Source organism: Falco cherrug, chromosome 2 (genome assembly GCF_023634085.1).
Source record: "Falco cherrug isolate bFalChe1 chromosome 2, bFalChe1.pri, whole genome shotgun sequence".
NCBI lineage: Eukaryota > Metazoa > Chordata > Aves > Falconiformes > Falconidae > Falco > Falco cherrug.
The window spans coordinates 16347820-16364394 of record NC_073698.1 but is presented as its reverse complement, the minus strand read 5'-3'; the positions used below and the strand labels follow the sequence as shown (position 1 = coordinate 16364394).

General features: G+C 40.5%; 1 protein-coding gene across 3 annotated transcripts in view; it reads left to right on the top strand.

The window, feature by feature from the left end:
• Positions 1-16575, top strand: part of PDGFD (platelet derived growth factor D) — a 148196-nt gene that overhangs the window by 98189 nt on the left and 33432 nt on the right. The window lies entirely within an intron of this gene.

The window sequence follows — 16575 nt, the reverse complement described above, 5'->3', positions numbered from 1 at the left end:
AAAGGAGGCATATGAATTGGAGGTTTTAAACAGGCAGTGGACTTGACATAGGAAAGACTGCATTTAGGAGAGGAGGGAAGGCAGGTGTGGATCGGGTAGAAAGCGGAGCAAAAGTAGGGCCATTTCACTACATGAGCCTCTTTTGGTAAAATCTCTGACTGTGAGCTTGAGGAGAATAGGACTGGGTTTGGGGATGTTTCAAAAAAGTGAAAAGATTCAGCGAGGGACGTGGGTAAGAAATTGAGTTATGGCCAGGGAAATACAGACCTTCTGGCAAGGGAGCTACCAAAACCAGAAGCAGTGGGACCCAGTAAGCACACAGAAGCTGCTGGAAGCTGTCAGACTTCAACTGATAGAACAATTGTTTTAATCAAAAAGGAAAATAGACTTTAGTGTCTATGTTTTCCCAGCTGCAAGCATGTGTGCCTGGCAGGTTTGCTGTTTGAACAGCATGGTGGAGAAGTGGCTATTTGCTCTCCTCTGTCCCTGATTTGTTGACAGCTTAGTTAAAGTGTGGCTCCTTCACAGGACATTGTCATCAATCTGTCTTAACGTAACAGCAATCCTGTTGATGTCCAGTTCCTTTTGAAAATGCTACATCTTTAATCCAGTAGTGTGTTACGCAGTCTCTGAGAATTCACCAGACTCCTGGTGGTGGCCAAGGACAAGAAAATGTAGCACTTTATGTCTTCAAAGGATTATACAAACACAAGTGTCATTTTCATTTGTTATTTTCAAATCTAGTATCCTGTCCCAAATAGTTGACTCTAACAAAAACTTAGAGGCATTGTTCATGTAGGACAGTTTTAGATTTTGAAGGACTGCATTTCCTGTACTTACCTGTTTTAAGAGTTCCTGAGGATGTCAATGACCCACAGGAAATTCCTACTTTTCCAAGGTAAGTTAGAAATACAAAGAAAAAAATAATAATAATAAAAAAGACCATTGTGTGCAGTACAAGAGGGTTACCCATGTTAGACAAAAAAAAAAAAAAGAAAAGAAAATCGTAATTTTCTCCTTGTAGAAGCTCAAAAGCCTTATTCAGCATCAACATGATTTCTTGCAAAACACATCAGAAACAAACTGGAAGATGCAGATTCCAAGAAGCGTGCAACTGTATTAGTAATGAGATCAAACAGCTACCTTGCGAGTAAGAATAGTGGATAAGGGCCACAGAAATATTGCTGGGTTTGGGAAGCATGTAATACTGACAGAATACTGACTTGGTTTTCTAGTTAAATGAATGAAGAGGACCCCATTCTGATAGCAACTGGCCACGATCTTGCCACTGTACTTGGCTAAGTAAGGGCATGTGTGAGGACTCATGGTGAGTTGTTTGTCCCTTTATCTTGAATGCCCATGCTGCTTCCCAGTTCATAACCAGTTTCTAGTGCTAACATAGCTGGATACATAAAAGAATTCTATATGAAAGCTAATCTTTTCTCTGTTTTTCGTTAAATAAAATACAGAGTACACTACAAGTAGACTTCCAGTGAGCCAGAGTTCATGAATTATTGGCCACTGGCAAAACTGTGCTATTAGACAAGTAGGAAATGAAAGCCATCCCCAAACTTGCTGTAAAAATCTTAAGTAACCATTGATAATTAGAGAAATAAATCAATGATTCCTAACAGTCTGGAAGTCTTGTGAATGAGTGGTAGTTAAAAAATTGATGGAGAATATTAAAGATATTTTTGTATTAAAACTACCCTAGGCAAATCAGTTTGTTTTAAAAAGGATTCATTATTTCCAGCTTTTTTAGAGTTTGCCAGTCTTAAAATCACTAATGCTACTTACCATGTATGTTGGACAGCTTTTTCAGGTTACCCATAAAGCAATATTCTTAGTTAACATCAAATATATAAAGGTAGGAGAAAGTTAGGGTGGTTCCAGCACTGAAAATTGTAATGCATGAAAGGAAAGGGTACATTTTCTGTGCCATAATGAGCCTAACCTGGGAGAGAGCAATGGCCATCCTGTTCCCTGACATTGCTTCCCATGTGTAACCAATAGAAAATATCAATAGCCCAGACATGGTATCTCGACACTGCAGTAGGGACAGACCAGTGGCAGCCTTAGTACAGCTCCTGTTAGAAGACATGGAGACCTTGTAGCTCATTTGTCTGCTTAGAGTTGACCGTTAAGAGGGCAGCAGAAAGACAAATGGGAAATACAGTAGTGAAGTGGACATGCCACAAACACCCCGTCAGTACTGCTGGTAGATGTGTGGACCTCTCTGTGTTTACACTAAAAAGGAAGGTTAAATCCAACCATTCTCGCCTTAGTTTACCCTAAACCACACATCAGTGTGTATGAACATAAGGTGAATTTACACTGTCAAACTTTTTGAACAGCACTCATTAACTTGTCCATCACATTAGCTGTTTGGTTGAAAAGTGGGACTAGTTTAGATTGTTGACTTGAGGACATAATGCTGTCTTTGTAAATCCATACTCTGTCCTTTAATTCCACTTCAGCAACAGCTGAAGAATGTTAGCATGTGAAATGATGATAATGTATGAAGAACCTACCTTCTATTTTGGCTTGGTAACTCTGGAGGGTGTTTTATGGAAATGTAGTTAAGGATGACAGTTTGTAAGGACAACAGAGATAACATGTATCCATAAAACAGTTAATTAGGCACTAAGGCTGTACTACATTGCTGCAAAGAGGTGTTAACACCTGGTGCTGCACTGTGGCAAGGCTGGTCCCTCCCACCACCCTGTCCACAAGGGAAGAGGAAACGGCTGGTTCTTCCCAGGTTCTGTGCCTGTTGAGCAGCCTCTGCTCTAGATTTTCTGCAAAAGCTGAAGGTGCAGCTTAACTTTAGTGTGTGCCAACTGTGTTGGAGAAGAGTAGGAAACCAGTCTGCTTTCAGGATTTTCTTCTGACAGCTTTCCAGAGGAAGTGGCTGGTGAATTGAAGCATGCTAGACCTCCAGCCTGCACTGAGGAACTTGTGAAAACCCATCACAGCAAGTGTTGGTTGCAAGTTGTCCTCTGAATCAAAACAAGAATTGCATGTCTTCACATTTTTGTGGAGCGCTGGGCTCCTAGGCTCAACTTCGTGTTTTGTATTCCACCAATACTATTTTTTCGACAATGTGTCAACAGTATCTTACACAGCCTGGCAGCACAGTCCTGATCTTGCACTGTCCTAGCCTAAGTTTGGGTTGCAGGGTCTCTTTCAGCCTTAGCACTCTTCAGTGTGGTTTTGTCGTTCCTGGCAAGCCAGGGGAAACAATGTGTTGTGTATAATGTGTGTTTACTTGCTTACAGAACAAATCTTTGCCTTATTTGTTGCAACAGCTGTAACTGCTGGAAAATACTTAGAGCCCTGGGTCAAATGATACTGATTGTTTTAAGATTTCTGAGTCTAAATTTGGAGGGGTTGTAGGGTTAGGGGGTGTGTGTGTGCAGTAACGTGTAATGCAGCGATACCTAGAATCTCATAATTTAAAGACGTGAGGTCATTCAGCCCATTTTTCTCTAAGGGCAAGATTTTTCTGTATTTAAAATTCATCGGTTGTTCATCTAGCATAATTTTTATATATAACAAACATAGGAACATACCTCATGGGAGATTAAACCATAGACTAATAAATCACTGTTGCAAAGACATTTTTTCTTTGATAATCAGTTTAAATTTTCCTTTTTTTAATGCCATACCATTGCCTGCAATTATATTCCTTCCTAATTTATGATGAAGTCTGTTCTTTGTGTCATGGGTGTCTATCTCCTACAGATATTTGCAGAGTTTTCACACTTCTTTGCTTATTGCTTAGTCATTGCTTAGTCAAGCAAGGATGCCTGTACTTGGCTTTTAATCTTTCACAAAAATTCAGGCTATCCAATCCCCTCAGAGTTTTTAATGTTCTTTTGAAAAGTCCCCCAGATTTTTCCAGCTTTTTACAGTGACACTGTGGTAGTGATGGGAGCTGAATCTGGGGGTTCAAGCATCACTAAGGCTGTGTTATGGGTGGCATGTCACCTGCCACAGTACCCTGCTTAGGCAGGTCTATATGGCAGTGGCCAGCTTGGCTGCCCTAACACTGGAAATGTGTCTTTTGATGTGTTTTCCTCTGTCAGCTCAGTCCGTCTTTGAGCTCCCAGGTTTCCTAGGTTCCTCCTTCTGCTCCGCATGTCATTTAGGAACATATTAGGTTGCATTTTTCCAGGGTGAACTTTCCCCTTGCTGGGTTGCCATAGTGTTTGTGATTTTTTCCATGTCCTCAGCGAAGACAGCTGTGCCCGATTGCGTTGCCTGCAGGTTTGGATCCGGCATCATAGCCTCAGGGAGGGTGCTGGCCTCACAGCTGCGGCAATGAGGCAGGCTTCACCACTACTTGCCCTGACAATTTCTCGCAGTCTCAGGTCTTCCCACCTCAAAGACAGGCACCATAAGCCTTTGTAAGATGTCACAGGATTGACTTCTAAAACACACTACAGAGGCACGCTGTGTTGTTTCTTCCTGCAGTCTGGGACATGGTGCCAGCAGGGCGAGATGCATGGCCTTGCTGAGACTGATGAACAAGAGGGTTGTCTGCTATGCTCATTTATTTGGATGCTTGTTTTTTCTGGGCCTGCCAGACTTACCTGAGGTCCTCTCTAGTTTAAGAAGTTGTATGATTACAAAATGGAGAACAGCAATCCCAGATTCCAAGCCTGGAAGGTGAAACAGGAAAAATCATCTTCAGACCATGCGAAGTCACTTGGTTTGGTGCGTGGGAAAAGGCTGGTAGCTATCCTCATCCATCTCCTTCTCCTTAGGAGGAACATCATAACTGAAGCTCTTAGTGTCTCTGCACTTACTTTTAACAATTCTTAGGCTTATTCTGACTCTGCAGTTCCAGGCACAGATCATCAGAGAAAGTCCTTCCCCCGCGCTGGAGAAGCTGGTGTGCTTACAGGTTGGCACTCAGCACATCGCTTCTAGCTTTAATAACCGTCATGCTATATATCACATCTCTAAAGAAAGTCACAATGCTGTATAAATCTGATCTATATTTTCTATACATATATCTATATCTGTTTTTCTTTGAGCACTCGATAAAGGCCATGCATGCCTTCATAACAACACAGATGGCAGATACATCGCAGAGTGTTTCTCTTTTTCCCTTACACATGCATATTCACACACACATCTTGTATTAGTTGCAGGGTTCTTGTCACTTTAGACTTGATAGGATAAATCTTACCAGAAAATATTTGGCTAAACGATACTGTTACATAAAATAAGCCCCTGCCTGGTGCTGAGCTTTGTGCTACTGAACTGAACACCTCCTCAAACCCAGTGCCTGCATTGTTAACACAATCCTTTGCCTACAACCCCCTTTCTGGTTTTCAACCCACACATTTCTCGCCATGCTGAACTGCTTTTGAACGTACATGCCATGCCAAAAAAAAGTTCTATCACATTTCCGATCTCTTGCATTACCAAGAAAAATGCAGTTCTGTTTTCCTCAGTTGTCAGTTTGATGACCAGTCAGTGCTTAATTAGAGAAGGTCTGAGCTTTTAACTACATAGGGTCAGATTTTGCAACTCATCTGCAGCACTGGAAGCTAAAAATAATTTTTAGATTGTGGAATTTGTGTATCTTGCTGTCAGATGATTTTCAGCAGAATCAAATAACATCCAGTTTTTCTGTGACCCTTGATAACAAGGTGGGTTTTTTTTTTTCACTTTAATAGTTTTTGTTTGGAGAAATGTTTTAATTGTACAGATTTGTGTTTTGTGGCAGACAAAACTTATTTTCCAGGTCCCCTTCTTTTCATAAGCTGTAGAAGCCTTTTTATTTAATAATACTTCTAATCCTGGCACATCTAAAAATGCTTTATTTTAAACAATATTTGTGGTAAAAAATACTCTGTAATGAAAATTTCCCTCAGACTGGGAACATCAGGCACCATGTTGTCTCATTACACATTCTTGATTCTAGGCACTCTTGTTGTCCAACCATCAGTCATATAACGAAGCATAAACACAAGCCTTCACAGAATCAGACTCTCTAATAAAGAAGTCTGTGTATCTCAGTTTTCAGACTATTAGACTATTAAACAAGCTAGATGTGACCCAAAGCATAGGCACAAGGTTGTTTGCACTCCCACATTTTTAGCCTGGCTCGTTTGGGGCCAGCACAGGCCTCAGGCTGTTTCCAATATGCAGTTTGTTGTGGCCACTCTGTTTTGCAGGGTAGTAGGTATGTCTGAGGACATAAGTAATTTCTAATCAATAGCTACCTTTTTTTATTTACTACTATAGATGTAGCCCAAAAGTTCTTAAGTGGAGGCTGGTCTTGTCTTTCATTTTCTCGTCACAGCTTGACAGCGCCATGAGTGACAGAGTTAAGGGCATCTGTGAGCCCTGGCATTCAATGTTTGCAGAATGATGGGTAATTTTAAAAGAGAATCTTACATTTTAGAAAAAAAAAATATGAAAAGAACAGACAAACCCTTAAACTTTGGAAAATGGCCTAGAAAGAATGAGGTTAGTTTTTCAACTGCTGTAAGGCAGGGTTAAACAACTACCTTTAGGCCACAAAAAATAATCTCACAACAAGGTCTGGCCTATAAATTTGAAACAAAAAAAGTCTTGGAAGAACCTGGACACTATGAGGACAGGTAGTCTGACTGCTTTTTATGGGTTTTGTTGCGTGCTGAAGGGGCTACTGGTGATGGAAATGGGCTGCTGAAAACTTTACTTTCACTAGAAGTGGACAGAAATTGGGAATTATGTGTAGGTATGGCCACCTAAACTAAACAGAAAGCAATTTCTGTTCTTACAGATGAGGTGAAACTTTTGCACCTGACTGGAAACGAGATCCTTATTTCAAAATGTGCATTGTACTACATGTCCATATTAGCTCTGAGCTGCCTGTCCTCTAGGCAGGCATGATGAACGCAAGGTCTTACGTACTTACCTTATGCTCATGGTTAGTGAAGAGCCTGGATATATCAGTCATATTTTTATTCAGGCTTTCCACCCCGTTTCTGCATATGCATGAGTTTGTACAGAAAAAATGGTATTACTAAGCTCTGAAGGGAAAAATAAAAAAAAAGAGCAGTCAGGGCAGATAATATAAGGCAGCAGAAAATAGGACACTGTGCTTCCTATATATGTAATTTGTCTCCATCAGAAATATGTGAAAGTAAACACTTTGCTCCCCCACCTTAGCAGCAACTTTGTGTGCTGGCATTGCTTGCTCAGTGCTGGTTCAGGTAAATTTTCCAGGTGTATTAAGAAACAGATTAAAAGCAGAGAAAACACGTGGAATACCAGCAGCTGAAATCTTGGGGGTTGCATGGCTGCTGGTCTTCTGGTGGTGCAGTGGCTGTCCAGGAGGGTTTGGAATCCTGAACAAAGGCGGACAGGGTGTCCAGGAGCACTGTATTAAAACCGGCAGGAAAAACTCAACAGACTACATTTGGAACGTGAAAAATGCTGTCTGGTGTTCAGGAAAGACTCAGAGTTTTTGAACCACAGAGCAAAGGCTTTCTGTCAGAGGGTGCAAGAGCGCTCTCCTGGTGTTTTCTCCCCATAAGCCTGTGTTGTTGACGGAGGTGGACAGCATAAAAACCTGCCTGCTCAGACAGGTACTGCAAGGCCAGCATGGCATGGATTTGGTGCCACCTTGGTGTCTTCATAGATGCTGGATCAATTTTTATTGATACTGGCATCACACCCAAGTAGGTTGAAACTAAGTGACTGTGCCTTTTGTCTGGAGAACACCTCTCTTCAGTTTTCAGGGAAGCCACTTGCACCCACAGACACACATGCTCTTTTCTGAGCCCAACACTGGCCTGCATCTGTGGGAAGGTGGTGAAGACATGAAAATGTTCACACACCTGCACCAGTGAGGAGAAGCCCCACCTCTGCTTGTGGCCCCCTTGGAGGTGGTGATTTGTGGTGTGGTATCTCCTTGGCATGGGGAGAGAAACTTCCCCCACCCTGGGAGATCTCTGCAGGCATAAGTACCCTGCATGCTGTGCCACAATGTCACATTGCAGTTTAGTTGCATGTTTTTCTTCTTTGCTCAGCCCGGGCTCTCGGCACAAGTTCCTTTCTAAGTCCATGTGTGCCATCAAAGACTTTATAGCTTGTACCTTTTTCTCCATTTACATTCTTCTGAATGAAAACTTATTTTTCTTTCCTGCCTCTGCTTCTGACCGCTGGTAGTTCCAGCATATTTCTTTGTATTAAATGGTGTTTACAACTTCTTTTTTTTTTTTTTTTCCCAACTTTAAATTATTTTTTTTCAGCTTCAACTGCTGTGACATTTTCCAGGTCATTAGTATAAAAGTGAAATAAACTGTTCCTCTTGATTTTCATTACTTGAAAAATATTTAGCCTATTATAATTCTACAACCATCATTCTTGTATTTAGTCCGAATTTAAATAAAATATGTTCACACACTGTTCTGACCCAGTACACACGTTCATGGTCCTGAGATCATGGTCTCAGTTTGGTGTTTAGAATGATTTACCAGGCTGGCTTTTGGTAAGCCGATCCCAAAACTGATAACATGGTTTAGTCAGATTGTTTGCAAAAATGTGGCAAATGTAAGATGTTTTCTTTTTCTCTAGACTTCATTCATAGTGTTCCTTATAATTGGTATTTTTCAGAATAATCATAGACTCATAGAGTCATTTAGGCTGGAAAAGACCTTTAAGGTCATTGAATACGTAAAAGAAATGAGAAGGGTGACTGTTTCTAAGGTACTTGTATTTAGCTTTAACAGCAGTGGCATTTTTTAGGAATAGATCAGAGCTGAAAGTCCAGTCTGAATGGGTTGTGTTTTTTTTTACTCAAGCTGTTTGATGAAACTCAAAAAAAATTCCCAATAAGCAGTATCCCATGCTGTATGCAATAAATCAGCTGCTTTTGATCCCATGAAAAATCTGGAAAAGCTAGAAGAAAGTGATTCTTCTATTCTTCGGAGATTATGTATTCTTGCTATTTTTGTTAATATTGTCATCATCTTAGAAAGTTTCTATAGCACTCCTTTTTTGTTGTCCTAGAAAATGCAATGCCTTCGAGTCAGAGCAGGAGGGTGAACAAATTGTTTTGCTTTGCATTATCTGTGAAACGTAACACATGCTCCTGCTGCATGCTTACTGCAGAATTAAATGGCATCCTCTGGGAGAGAGCTCAAAAACAAATGGATCCTTCACAAAAAATCAATAGGCTAGGATTGCTGCTAGGACAGCTAATGTCGCTTACCAGTACCTTTCTACATTGTGTCCTCAGCTTTGAAATTAAATTTGCTTAGCTCCATTAGAGTTTTTCATAATTATTACTATTATTATTCCTCCCAGGTTTCTCCCAAATCATATCTGAAAATGTGAGCATTCCTGTCAGAGCACTTAGCAGAACCTCCTAGTAGAACAATGGAAAACTTGGAATAATAAATGAAATTAGGCTGTATTTGTTAATGATTATTTTCCACTTATAGAGTGTGGTTAAATCTATAAAACACAGGTAGAAACCCAAGTGGAAAGAAGACAGAAAATTAACAGCGAGCTCCTGGGAAGTTTTACTTCATTAATATTTTTCCTTCTACCCCTAGTACTGGGGCCTCTCAGTACATTCCCATTTGGTATAAGTCACACCAAGAAGGAGGACCTGAAATAACCAGCTGTCACTGCCTTCTGTTAACTCTGAAGGACTTTTTGGCCCACCTGGACACTGCTGGGCAAGTGTCATGTCAGCTTTCTCTGTTTTGCTCAGGGCAGATTCACCTATTACCAGAGATGCTGCTTCCAAAAACCTGTCAGTCACCATGGCAGAAGTTCACCAAAGTCCTCTCAAAGGCACTGGACTGTGGCCTGGGAGCGAGATTTTTGCTGCTGGGGTAATTCCTCCCAAGCTCCTTTCTACCTGGCAGTTCCCCATCACCATTCTGATATGCAGCACTGCACTGACCAGGATCCTTCTTGATGTCCCCTCCCCATTGCCCTGGCAGAGCCAGCATGGGGCATCACAGGGGGACCAGCAAGCTCTGTGAAATGGGCTGGTACCATGGCCCAGGTGTGCTTAGACACTGAAACAAGGGGGACAAGGAGCCCAATTGCCTTCAGCACCCTCCACTGTCACTGCCAAGAGATGGGCACTGCAGCCCATGAGACATGAAGAGTCACAGCTGAAAGCAAATCTCCATTTCTATACAATAATAATAAAAAGGGAGCAGGGGGCAGCTGCGGTCATAGCTTAATGCCCCTGGCTTACGTCCCTGGATAGCAATAAGATGAGCCAGCGCTCACATGGAAATGGCGAATGCAGTGACAGTCTGTAACCCCAATGGCAGGAGATCGGCTGGGGCAACTGCACGCTCATTAGTCTGACCTGGAAAGCTCACGGGGCATTTGTCAGCAGAGAAGGTGGTTAAAGATAGAGATAGAGGAAACTAGAAAAAAACTCCATGGCTCTTTATCCAAGGAGCTTATGTGAGACTGGAGGATAGTCTGGAGAGGTAGGAAATGCTGTATAGCAAATCTAATTGGATTTCAGAGGAGCATCTCACCCAGTGCCATGCAGGAAACAATCACTTACACTGGAGAATATGGCAATTAATAAAAGAACCACAAGGCAGTCGAAGGGGTGACAGTGTGCTCTAATGCAAGAAGGAGTATTCAGCCAGGGAGAGCTTGTTAATGGGAGTTTCTAAAGGGTCAGTCTTATGATCAGTTTTATTTTCAGGATTTTTTAGGGACCAGAGCAGAACGTTTCAGGGTGGCATTTTAATGGCTTTTCCAGCACACACAGAGCTGAAGTGCATTGGGCATGAATGGTAAAATTGGATTATCGGAGATGAGAAGTGGGTGACCTTGAGCACCAGAATTGATTTGCAGTGAAATCCAACAGCCCAAAAAGAGCAAAGAGGTCACTTACGTAGAGATTAGTAACAAAAACATTTGCTGTTGAATGGCATCTCACTGGTTAGGAAAGAGGGGAGAAGAAAATTTCTGGGTGTACCTAGGCATAGGACCAACAAGGCTGTAGTTGCATCTTTTCTGGAATACTTTGTACAGTTTTGTTCCGCACAGTACAGAACAATCGCATCTTTTTTGGACTGTGTTCAGGGAACCGCTACAGGACAGTCGGGGGGAAAAGAGGACACTTCTTACTGAAGGCCAAGACAGCTTGGCTTGCTTAGCATAATAAAACGGATGCTGAGAGGAGATATAACATCTCCTCAGAAGTACTGCAGGAAGCAAACTCAGGAGAGGAAGAAAAGGACAAAGCTGGCAATTACATAAGTGCAATAAAGATAAATTTAGCTTGGAAACAGCCAACCAGTCTGAGGGTTTTGGAAGTAACGACTTGGAAGAGCCTTCCAAGTTTTGTGTCCCAGTGTTTAATCAGAGAAGTAAAATTTGCCATTCAGGTGAAAATGGCAAAGGAGGGATTGCAGAGTATTTGCAATGAATGCTAGTTTACTTGTATTTTATTTACCTTTGCTTAACTGTGATATGCACCAGAGTAGCTATTAGCAACTGAAATCCTTTGTACGTGGAGATATAAGTTCAGGCCTCTGTGATAAATAGAAAAATTAAAGGTAATGAACAATTTGCACAGCACGGCGTGAAGTTGTGCACCATCTTGTGGGTATATGCATTAGATGGGGTGCTCATGGGCAGTGTACTGTTAGGTGACATCTGATTTTTCAGAGGCATAGCTGTTGTCTCTTTTGAGCAAGTGTTCTCTGACCTTGTAGAGAGATCCTTTAAATGTCAGTCTTGGGCAATCTTATAATATGCACCCAGCAATGCCTAATTCCAGAAGTAGGTGAAGGATGAAGAGAAATATTGACCAAACACAGCTCATATTAAATATATTTTTCTGCTTCAGTTTTACTTCAGCTTTTCCTAAGTCGACATATCAAACTGCAGTTAACCTAAATCATTATTATAGCCTTAAACTTTTGAAATTTTAAGTATTTTGTGCTTCCCACTCAGTTATAGGTAGTAAATGTGTCAGAACAAATCAAGAGTGATTTTATATGTCATTTTGCACTACTGTTAACTTAGTCATAACTGATAAGGTTGTAGCTACTGATATGTAGTGGCAACTGGGCTTCAGAAATTCAATTAAAATCTTTTTTTAAAGGGCAAGCATCATACTGTCACATTTGGGATCAGACGCTTTGGTGGCTGTCTGGCCTTTTGTTACTGACTTTAAAATAGTGGTGTCATGGATGTCCTGCCTTTATGGGACTACACCAAAAATAGAGAAAAGAAAATTCAATATGATTAAAGTTATTTTTCCATTTCCTATCTGTTCCAGAAATAGTTGCCATCAGTGGTAAAATTTGCTTGTACTTCCAGTTTGAATATTACTACCTTCAGTTTACAGCCACCTGGTTTTATTAAATGCTAGATAAAAGAGCTCGTTGACATTGGTAATGGCCTTCTGCAGCTGACTACAGGTTATTATCTGGAGAGTCAAGGTTAAATGACCTCTAACCTTCTTGAAACACTGGCCTCCATTTAGTGTTTCATTGCAAGGCATGAATTCCAGATTACAAATAATCATTGTTGCATGCTTTCCAAATTCATCGTCTTTTATTTTAAAGCCTGGTCACCAGAACTGAAGAGATCAGTGGTTCGGCCATTACTGTAGGTAAGAAGAATGTAGCCACTGACTCCCTGGTGAGTAGCCTGCTGTACAAAAATAGGTATCTTACAGCATCCTTAGAAGTAGTAATAATTATCATTCTCTTATGAGAATGAAACCTAGCAATCTGATATATTAAAAGTATGTTAAAATGAAAAAGATCACTGTGCTTTTTTTCATCTTTAGGAATATAAATTGGAGTGTAACTAAAATGCTACATGAGAAATTACAGTTAATCAGTGGAAGTATACAAACCTGAGTACTCATTTATCACAGTATTTTTTTTAATGGAGCTGTGACTTTTCTTTTGCCTCTTACCTAATGCTGTTGCTGTTACACAGTGTGTTCTGAATTTGGGGTTTATTTGCTTGAAATACCTGTCATTTTGTATATAAAAGGCAATAGCTATAAATTCAATGATCAGAGACAATATTGGTGCTATTGCTTGTTGACAGGGAAAAAAGGAAAGACCTTATTTTGAGATTATTTTAGTTTTATTACTAGGTAGAAGTTTATCTGCTTATCAGCTACCTGTCTGCAAACAGATAAGCATGCAATAGATGCATGTTGACTGTTCTTCAAAAATAACTACCATTGAATTACCCTTTATTAATGTAAATATTAGGATGATGTCATCTCTTTTTCTTCAAGTTGTGATTTATCCTAGGTTTCCCTTAGAGATCTTCCACTGTCCTAGTCCCTAATTCTTACGTTCCAACGAGAGATCCTGACTTCTTTTTGTTTCTGTGCTGCACCTCTTTGGACATGCCTCATTTAACCTCTGATTTGGTTTTGCAGAATCTGCTTTGTGCCTCAGTAAATCCCTTAGCCCTGTTCTGCAAGTTTCTAGAAACGGCTTCATAGTTTACACTGTGGTCTCTAAATACCACAGATGAGGTGACTGCAGACAAAGCCCCACACATTCAGCTGTTCTGTGTTAATTTTTCCTTTTGTTTCTTTCTTTCTCATGTTACTTGCCGGAGGAACATGCCTGCATTTTTACCTTTCCCCACTCACTTAGTTTCTACTGGCATGACAAATTCCCAGTAGAGAAGGTTTCTCCTTCAGGAGACTTTATTAAACCGGTAGGTCCTAAATATCAGTCTAGGATGCTGTCTGGGCTCTTCTGAACCTGTGAACTTTTCCCACTTCCTCCCTGAAGCTGAAAGCATCACCTCAGCTTTTATTAGCCATAGTTTATAGTTGTTCTGGCAGCAAACAATCTTTTACCTAATCCAATCAACCCAGAGACCTGTGGATTAGGAGACAGTTTAGAGAGGAGTTTATAGAGGTATGGAGCTGTTTCTTTTCACTGGAGAGAGCTGGCAGTGGGTTGCGCCCATCCTGTGGCAGTCGTTGCCTATCCCAGGCATCATGCCTCATCAATGTCAAGCACCGAGGTGACAAAAGGCTGGCCTACAGTGGCAAAGTATGTAAAAAATTAAAGAGTCAGAGAAATGTTAGAAACTGCTTCTTGCTTTTAATTTGAAGACCAGGCAGTAATTCAGCATGGCCAAGAGGACTCGTGTTTTGCCATATTTGTGGTACAGCAAAGTGAGTCACGGACAACATGCTTCTCAAACTAGTGAGCTTCCCAGCCTCATCCCTGGTGGCTTCCTGATGCCTCCCTGTTCCTACTGACTCTGCCAAACCCTGTGGCTTGAGCCCAGCAGAGCCTGTGCTGCTGCAGGTCATTGTCCCTCAAGCTGCAAGCCATCTTCCTCAGCAACCAGTGCTATCGGGCTCTGCAGTCTCATGTACCCTTGACAGCAGTGATTTGCCTCCAGATCTCCACTTGTGAAAGCCCTAGGTGAAACAAAGAGTATTCCCTGTGACTCCTTTTCACTTGCTGGAGATCAGTGGCGGGACACAGGCTGTAGACAGAGTCAGTCTGTGAAGGAAATAGTAGCTTATCTTTGTCTGTAACAGAGCCAGGAACAATATGTCAATGTCCATACGTATTTAACTCAAAGGACTGACTCAGGATTTGTCTTGCTGAGGTGTAATTTTCGAAGTTGAGGTATGGAAGTCATTTTTTCTTCAATAAAAGTAACTGCTATCAGAAGGTGATTGGTTACCCTGTTGTTTTGCCTGTATTTTTGCAGCTTGTGGAACAGTTAATGCACTGCTTTGCTGAAGTCTCATGTAATGTTGTTATGTTACCATGACACATATACGAAAATAAAAGCACTGTTGTCAGGGTGACGTAGCCAAGTTATTACCACCCTGTTTTTCCAGTATTCAGTTAAAAAAGATGAAATTTTTCAAATGTTTTAACTAAAGGTTCTAATGTCATTTTAAGTAATGAAGAAAACAATAGGCAAGTGATCGTATGCAAATTCACATAAACAAGGTAGTATGAATTGGATAGATAGCATTTAAAATAGATTTGTCCTTCATGTTCTCCTAGGGACAATGGTGAGGAAGGAGTAGAGGATTTTGTAGTGATGAGAACCACTTCGATATTATTACTTGAAATAGCTGCAAGCAGAAGCCATAGATAATAATAATCTCCAAACTGTAGAGGTTGAAAGCTCCAAGAAGCCAAGAATGACTACAGCTGTCTTGAGTGATGGTGGAACAAAGCCATATAGTTGTGAATAGTTTATGCAGATGAAATATAATCACAGAGTCAAAATGTGTAGTCATCAGGTTTGAGATCCAAGAAGCAGGTGGTATGCATGTCTATCTCAGGGTTTTGGAGGGGTTTCCTGGCATCAACCATCTCAAAGAATCATCGACTAAAGAAACAGTTTTGGTATCTACAATTAGATAACACAAGGGGACCGTCACTTCAAACAAAAAAATTATTCCTTGTCTGTGGTCTTATCCAGACATTCAATGAGGCAGATTGTTCCTGTTTTAAAATAATGCCTCAAAACTCAATGGCACTTTTTTTCTGGAAGTGCTAAATGGAAGCTAATGACAGAGAGGAAATGATTTCCAAGTTTTGCAACTGGCAACCATTACCAGAGGATCCATGAGCCTTTAAAATCCATTTTTATGTACTTTAAACCATGGCTTGTCAAGAACTAGGCAACCAAATATGTAGAGAATGTGGCCAAGGTAGCCCATTGCTCCTGAATTATTTATGACCTGATCATAGCATTTGCAGATCTCTTTACTGTTTGCAAAAAAAAAAAAAAAAAGCATTAAAAATTTCACCACCAATAATGTTTTGCTTCTGCATTCCTAGAAGAAAATGACCAAATGACCACTTTAATTAGTAACATATTAATAGCCCTGCAGCTTCAGTAGTCACTTAGTGACCCTATAGCATGATGGGGTTTCTTACCTTTTACTAAAGTACTGAAGTACTAGTTTTGCTGCCTCAGATTTGAGAGAAGGGAACATTTTAAGGGACAAGAAACAGTAACAATATTGAATCAAAAATCTTTTGACTTCTGAGACATTTCAGTATTTTTCTATAGCAAATGAAAAACATTAAAATACTATGTATGTTGAGTGTGGATCTGAAAACAGCTGTGTTCCTTCTTGTCTGAAAGAGAATTTTATTGATGAATTAGCAGATTTTATGTCCAATTTTTCTCTTTTCTGTTCCTAAGAAATAATTGAATATAGGCACATGTGCGTAGTCCAATGCAGCACTGAGTCAAGAACACAGCAGCTGAGCACCTACCCTTCCATTTTCCTTTTCAGTTTCCAACTTAAAAGATGCATAGCAGATACTGAGTCAGTGTAAAATGGTGATCCCAGGCATTGATCCGTCTTCTTTAAATCCTTTCATTATAAATTCTGTTATTAGAAATGAACATCTTGGTATGCTTTCACTTCAGTCCACTTTCCTTACCTACCTATTTGTGCTGATCATTAGCTATTCACTGCATGTGTGTGTTTAATAACCGTTCTGTAATGCTTCCCTTTTTCCATTTTTCATGGTTTAATTATTCCAGCTGGAAATGAGTAAAACTGCCAAAAGTCTAAAGAAGTGGCTTCTTCAT